Source organism: Crinia signifera, chromosome 5 (genome assembly GCF_055691185.1).
Source record: "Crinia signifera chromosome 5, ASM5569118v1, whole genome shotgun sequence".
NCBI lineage: Eukaryota > Metazoa > Chordata > Amphibia > Anura > Myobatrachidae > Crinia > Crinia signifera.
Window position 1 is genome coordinate 295,484,411 of NC_139221.1, and position 8,851 is coordinate 295,493,261.

An 8,851-nucleotide genomic window follows, 5' to 3' on the forward strand; every position below is an offset into this window, starting at 1 on the left:
CATGCAGCCAAATATATAAGAGACGGTTCAAGGATATCCAAATGCTACAAAGGTATGGGAAACCTGTATGGCATACCCAACTCACAGGGAAGCGTATATCACCGTGCCTATAAAAGGTATCTTTAGGTGTTCCACCATAGGTGAGAAGCTCTGGACTTAGTGATGCGTACAGTACTTACAGCACTATTTGTGCACACATCCACGTCATGGAGTCACGCTCCATCAATGCTCTGTTTCTGTACTTCCCCTTAATTTGTGATTGCCGTCACCAGCTTTGAACAGGTTAACTGATAAGAAAGGTGCTTCTACACAGGTGATGGCAATCCTAAATTAAGACAGAAGTCCAGGAACAGAGCATTGTGTCCCTCCTGGAGAGGGTCATGTTGGGACTCGGGAGGTATGGGATAGGGTGGGGAATATCGATATGTAACTTTACCCAAAGTTGAAACAAATGTTGTTACTTTGGAATCTTTATTACTAGGAGGCCTCCACCCAATCCGAACGAAATATTATAAAGTAAAGTTTTTTTCTTCAAATAAAGAGGGTGGGCTCTCAGAATGTACCCAAACTGGATTTCCTCCCCCTTCACCATGCTACTTGTATCACAGATCTGGACCCAGACATCACTTGATAACTTATGGGGCCTACACACATAGCGATTCCCAGGCAATTTCCAAGTGATCTCACTAGATCACTTAGAAAATGCCTCAACATAACTTTGGGCCTTATTTTGGTTCATTCTTTCTGACAAAATCCTTCTTAGATGGACAAAACCATGTGCACTGCAGGGGGGCAGATGTAACATGTGCAGAGAGAATTAGATTTGGGTGAGTTATTTTGTTTCTGTGCAGGGTAAATACTGGCTGCTTTATTTTTACACTGCAATATAGATCTCACTTTGAAGTAAAACCCCACCCAAATCTAATTCTCTCTGCACATGTTACATCTGCCCCACCTGCAGTGCACATGGTTTTGCCCATCTAAGAAGGATTTGGTCAGAAAGAATGAACCAAAATAAGGCCCTTTGTGTGTAGAGACGATATTGACGGATGTCCCTGCGCGTCCCTATCATCCCAGCAATAAATATCCAGCATGCTGCATAAATCTAGTTAATCACTGGGGTCGTCCGGGGCAGGGCCAGTGTTCTCAGCAGAGAACACCGGCCCTGACAGATCGCACAGCACACAGCGCTGACACATCGCTGTGTGCTGAGAGATCTGGCTGAGTGTCCTGAGCGATCTAGCATCGCTCAGCAGGGTCACTACGTGTGTAGGGCCCTTTACTTCTTCCTTTTCTTGATTAAGTTGTCAATTTTTGTCTCAAACTGCTGCAGTCAGTAAAATGCAACTTAATCAAAATAAACATATGCAGCAAAAAATGAAGGAAGGAAAAAACAAACAAAATCCTGATAATTTTTTGGCATAAATCTTTGGCATGTGTTCAAAGTTAAATGGACCAACAAACTTGCAAACCGGCAAAGATCCATAGGAGCAGATGGACCAAATTGTTGGCAGCTTGGAGGGAAAACTCGTACATCAAATGCTTTAGTTCAGGGCAAGAATCCAAGTTCGGGTGCCCAAGTGGTAAATCAACCTGGGTTTGGGCAGCAATAGCGCAAAGGAAGAAGAATTGTATAATATGACATGTACATATACATTTCCTGCAAACATCACTCCAGTACTTCCCGTTATCCAGTTAATGCTATGGCTGAACGGAAACATTCACATAACTACCTGGTTGAGAAGGCAAGTGTCGCGCTGCCATGTTTTGGGTTGCAGCGGCTGCGTAAGTGATGTCACACAGACGCCACGGGCCAACCTCAAACAGTCCAGACAACACTGCTGCTTAATCTGCAACATGCCAACATTCTAACTGACCCCTATGAGAGGGGTGTAACTGGGAGCGTGACTGCGTGACCATGTCCCTGCAGCCCTACCTCTGCTACACAATGACGAGAGTACCGGCATTGTAATGGCATGCGATGCGACAGATTTTTACATTGTACAGGGAATGTCCAAAAACCCAGAAACTCGGGTCCCATCGCGTCTTATCGCATGCCTTAAGTACTGGCATGCAATGAGAAAATCGGGCGCCCAGATATTACACAAGTACCGATCTGGAAAACCATTAATTGTGATTGCTGATGTATGGGGCCCATTAGAGTGAACTAGAATAAGGGCCTGTGTCCCTGGTGATATTGGCTAAAATTGCCCCATGTGTACGGGGCTTTAGGGTGCCAGGCAAAGTTATGAAAATCATAGGAAGGTCTGACATGGCTACACGTGTCTCACAATATAGTCTGACATGGCTACCACATATATCACAATATACTGTAGTCTGACATGACCACCCCATCTATCACAATATGGTCTGACATGGCTACCACATCTATCACAATATAGTTTGATATGGCTACCACATGTATCACAATATAGTCTGACATAGCTACCATACTGTATCTATCACAATATAGTCTGACATGGCAATCACATCTATCACAATAGAATGACCAGGCTTCCACATCTATCACAATATAGTTTGACCTGGTTATTACATCTATCACAATATAGTCTTGCATGAGCCCCACATTTATCACAATATACTGCAGTCTGACCTTGCTTCCACATCTATCACAATATAGTCTTACATGGCCACCACATCTATCACAATATAGCCTGACATGACTACCACATCTATCACAATATAGCCTGACCTGGTTATCACATCTATCACAATATAGTCTTACATGGCCACCACATCTATCACAATATAGCCTGACATAGCCAACACATCTATCACTATAAAGGGGTTTATTCCATGCCAGGGGTGAGCTGTGACAGTGAGCAGTGCTGCCTGCTCACTGTCACAGCTCGCTCTGTCAGTATTCAACTGAACCCCCTGCATACGCCGATTCCTCCTCGCTCTGTTTTTGGGGCGAGGGGGAATCGGCGTATGCGGCCACTGAAACAGCGAGATTCACGGCTAAATGCAGTGGGCTACCTGCATTAGCCATGAGCATCGCTGTTTGGTGGGAATCCTCACTTCCCTGTGACAGAGAGGATTACCCTGGAATGTAGAATAGGGTGAGCGCCCGGCGAGGGGGATAAGGATCTCTTGTTTTCTGCAAATCTGTCAAAGTTGTCTGACATCAGTGGCGGATTCAGGGGGGGGGGGGGGGGGCACCCGGGCACGTGCCCCCCCCCTGTCATTTAATTTTGTAGCTGAGGACCAGGGCTTTCCAACGAGCCCAACCCCGTGTCTCTAGCGCCCCCCCCCCCCCCCCGGGAACTGGAGATATCGTCTGGCAAATCTGTAACGTTTTTTCCCCATAGGATAATATGGGACCCGTCAATTCCGACCCCCACCCGGTTCAGACGGCTACCAGTTCCCCCCCTGGCATCACAGAAGCTTGTGGTTGATTTCATTTAATTCCAAATCGCTGGGCCTTCAATATGGTACCAGGCTGGTCCATATCGGTCAATCGGTTCCAGAGATATTGCGTGTTTTGGCTCAATCTATGTGGCATTATGTGAATTTTGTCTCAATCCGTGTGGCATTATGTGAATTTTGTCTCAATCCGTGTGGCATTATGTGAATTTTGACACAATCCATGTGGCATTATGTGAATTTTGGCTCAATCCATTTGGCATTATGTGAATTTTGGCTCAATCTATGCGTTATTATGTAAATTTTGGCTCAATCCGTGTGGCATTATGTGAATTTTGACACAATCCATGTGGCATTATTTGAATTTTGGCTCAATCCATGTGGCATTATGTGAATTTTGGCTCATTCCATTTGGCATCATGTGTAAGGGGCAAGTATAATGGGGTCTAGTATTTTGTTGCATAATGTGTAGAAGTTGTATATGGTGTTGTACACTACACTCAAGAACACGCCCCCTGTTGAGTGGCCACACACCCTTTTCCGGAGTGCGCCTTCGGTGCGCGCACAACTACATCCTTCACTTTTGTCGCCATGGTGGGCCTGCATTCTTTTAATGCCAGAGCCTATTTTTAATCCCATTCCCACCCTCTCTCTGCCGCTCTCTTAGCATGTACACTGGCACCACTAACACTGGCCCTCCCCCACCTAAACCCTCTTTTATCATGGTGCCCCCCCTGTCATTTTATCCTGGATCCGCCCCTGTCTGACATGGCTACCATATCTACCACAATGTAGTCTGACATGGCTACCATATCTACAACAATGTCGTCTGACATGGCCACCACATCTATCACAATATAGTCTGACATGGCTACCACATCTATCACAATGTAGTCTAACAAGGCGACCACATCCATCACAATATAGTCTGACATGGCTACCACATCCATCACAATATAGTCTGACATGGCTACCACATCTATCACAATATAGTCTGACATGACCACCACATGTATCACAATATAGTCTGACATGACCACTACATGTATCACAATATAGTCTGACATGGCCACCACATGTATCACAATATAGTCTGACATGGCCACCACATGTATCACAATATAGTCTGACATGGCTACCACATGTATCACAATGTAGTCTGACATGGCTACCACATCCATCACAATATAGTCTGACATGGCCACCACATCTATCACAATATAGCCTGACATAGCCAACACATCTATCACTATAAAGGGGTTTATTCCATGCCAGGGGTGAGCTGTGACAGTGAGCAGTGCTGCCTGCTCACTGTCACAGCTCGCTCTGTCAGTATTCAACTGAACCCCCTGCATACGCGATTCCTCCTCGCTCTGTTTTTGGGGCGAGGGGGAATCGGCGTATGCGGCCACTGAAACAGCGAGATTCACGGCTAAATGCAGTGGGCTACCTGCATTAGCCATGAGCATCGCTGTTTGGTGGGAATCCTCACTTCCCTGTGACAGAGAGGATTACCCTGGAATGTAGAATAGGGTGAGCGCCCGGCGAGGGGGATAAGGATCTCTTGTTTTCTGCAAATCTGTCAAAGTTGTCTGACATCAGTGGCGGATTCAGGGGGGGGGGGGGGGGGCACCCGGGCATGTGCCCCCCCCCCCTGTCATTTAATTTTGTAGCTGAGGACCAGGGCTTTCCAACGAGCCCAACCTCGTGTCTCTAGCGCCCCCCCCCCGGGAACTAGAGATATCGTCTGGCAAATCTGTAACGTTTTTTCCCCATAGGATAATATGGGACCCGTCAATTCCGACCCCCACCCGGTTCAGACGGCTACCAGTTCCCCCCCTGGCATCACAGAAGCTTGTGGTTGATTTCATTTAATTCCAAATCGCTGGGCCTTCAATATGGTACCAGGCTGGTCCATATCGGTCAATCGGTTCCAGAGATATTGCGTGTTTTGGCTCAATCTATGTGGCATTATGTGAATTTTGTCTCAATCCGTGTGGCATTATGTGAATTTTGTCTCAATCCGTGTGGCATTATGTGAATTTTGACACAATCCATGTGGCATTATGTGAATTTTGGCTCAATCCATTTGGCATTATGTGAATTTTGGCTCAATCTATGTGTTATTATGTAAATTTTGGCTCAATCCGTGTGGCATTATGTGAATTTTGACACAATCCATGTGGCATTATTTGAATTTTGGCTCAATCCATGTGGCATTATGTGAATTTTGGCTCATTCCATTTGGCATCATGTGTAAGGGGCAAGTATAATGGGGTCTAGTATTTTGTTGCATAATGTGTAGAAGTTGTATATGGTGTTGTACACTACACTCAAGAACACGCCCCCTGTTGAGTGGCCACACACCCTTTTCCGGAGTGCGCCTTCGGTGCGCGCACAACTACATCCTTCACTTTTGTCGCCATGGTGGGCCTGCATACTTTAAATGCCAGAGCCTATTTTTAATCCCATTCCCACCCTCTCTCTGCCGCTCTCTTAGCATGTACACTGGCACCACTAACACTGGCCCTCCCCCACCTAAACCCTCTTTTATCATGGTGCCCCCCCTGTCATTTTATCCTGGATCCGCCCCTGTCTGACATGGCTACCATATCTACCACAATGTAGTCTGACATGGCTACCATATCTACAACAATGTCGTCTGACATGGCCACCACATCTATCACAATATAGTCTGACATGGCTACCACATCTATCACAATGTAGTCTAACAAGGCGACCACATCCATCACAATATAGTCTGACATGGCTACCACATCCATCACAATATAGTCTGACATGGCTACCACATCTATCACAATATAGTCTGACATGACCACCACATGTATCACAATATAGTCTGACATGACCACTACATGTATCACAATATAGTCTGACATGGCCACCACATGTATCACAATATAGTCTGACATGGCCACCACATGTATCACAATATAGTCTGACATGGCTACCACATGTATCACAATGTAGTCTGACATGGCTACCACATCCATCACAATATAGTCTGACATGGCCACCACATGTATCACAATATAGTCTGACATGACCACCACATGTATCACAATATAGTCTGACAAGGATACCACAATGTATCACAATATAGTCTGACATGACCACCACATGTATCAAAATATAGTCTGACATGACCACCACATGTATCACAATATAGTCTGACAAGGATACCACAATGTATCACAATATAGTCTGACATGACCACCACATGTATCACAATATAGTCTGACATGACCACCACATGTATCACAATATAGTCTGACATGGCCACCACATGTATCACAATATAGTCTGACATGGCTACCACATGTATCACAATGTAGTCTGACATGGCCACCACATGTTTCACAATGTAGTCTGACATGGCCACCACATGTATCACAATGTCGTCTGACATGGCCACCACATGTATCACAATGTAGTCTAACAAGGCCACCACATGTATCACAATGTAGTCTGACATGGCTACCACATGTATCACAATGTAGTCTGACACGGCTACCACATCCATCACAATATAGTCTGACATGGCCACCACATGTATCACAATGTAGTCTGACATGGCCACCACATGTATCACAATATAGTCTGACATGGCCACCACATGTATCACAATATAGTCTGACATGGCCACCACATGTATCACAATGTAGTCTGACATTGCCACCACATGTATCACAATATAGTCTGACATGGCCACCACATGTATCACAATATAGTCTGACATGGCTACCACATGTATCACAATATAGTCTGACATGGCCACCACATCTATCACAATGTAGTCTGACATGGCTACCACATGTATCACAATGTAGTCTGACAAGGCTACCACATGTATCACAATGTAGTCTGACATAGCTACCACATGTATCACAATATAGTCTGACATGGCCACCACATGTATCACAATATAGTCTGACATGGCTACCACATGTATCACAATATAGTCTGACATGGCTACCACATGTATCACAATGTAGTCTGACATGGCCACCACATGTATCACAATGTAGTCTGACATGGCCACCACATGTATCACAATATAGTCTGACAAGGCTACCACATGTATCACAATATAGTCTGACATGGCTACCACATGTATCACAATGTAGTCTGACATGGCCACCACATGTATCACAATGTAGTCTGACATGGCCACCACATGTATCACAATATAGTCTGACATGGCTACCACATGTATCACAATATAGTCTGACATGGCTACCACATGTATCACAATGTAGTCTGACATGACCACCACATGTATCACAATATAGTCTGACATGGCCACCACATGCATCACAATATAGTCTGACATGGCTACCACATGTATCACAATATAGTCTGACATGGCTACCACATGTATCACAATGTAGTCTGACATGGCCACCACATGTATCACAATGTAGTCTGACATGGCCACCACATGTATCACAATGTAGTCTGACATGGCCACCACATCTATCACAATGTAGTCTGACATGGCCACCACATGTATCACAATATAGTCTGACAAGGCTACCACATGTATCACAATATAGTCTGACATGGCTACCACATGTATCACAATATAGTCTGACATGGCTACCACATGTATCACAATATAGTCTGACATGGCCACCACATGTATCACAATGTAGTCTGACATGGCCACCACATGTATCACAATATAGTCTGACAAGGCTACCACATGTATCACAATATAGTCTGACATGGCTACCACATGTATCACAATGTAGTCTGACATGGCTACCACATGTATCACAATGTAGTCTGACATGGCCACCACATGTATCACAATATAGTCTGACAAGGCCACCACATGTATCACAATATAGTCTGACAAGGCCACCACATGTATCACAATATAGTCTGACATGGTTACCACAATGTAGTCTGACATGGCCACCACATGTATCACAATGTAGTCTGACATGGCCACCACATGTATCACAATATAGTCTGACAAGGCTACCACATGTATCACAATATAGTCTGACATGGCTACCACATGTATCACAATGTAGTCTGACATGGCCACCACATGTATCACAATATAGTCTGACAAGGCCACCACATGTATCACAATGTAGTCTGACATGGCCACCACATCTATCACAATGTAGTCTGACATGGCCACCACATGTATCACAATGTAGTCTGACATGGCCACCACATCTATCACAATGTAGTCTGACATGGCCACCACATCTATCACAATATAGTCTGACATGGTTACCACAATATAGTCTGACAAGGCCACCACATGTATCACAATATAGTCTGACATGCTTACCACAATGTAGTCTGACATGGCCACCACATGTATCACAATGTAGTCTGACATGGCCACCACATGTATCACAATGTAGTCTGACATGGCCACTACATCTATCACAATATAGTCTGACATGGCTACCACATCTAT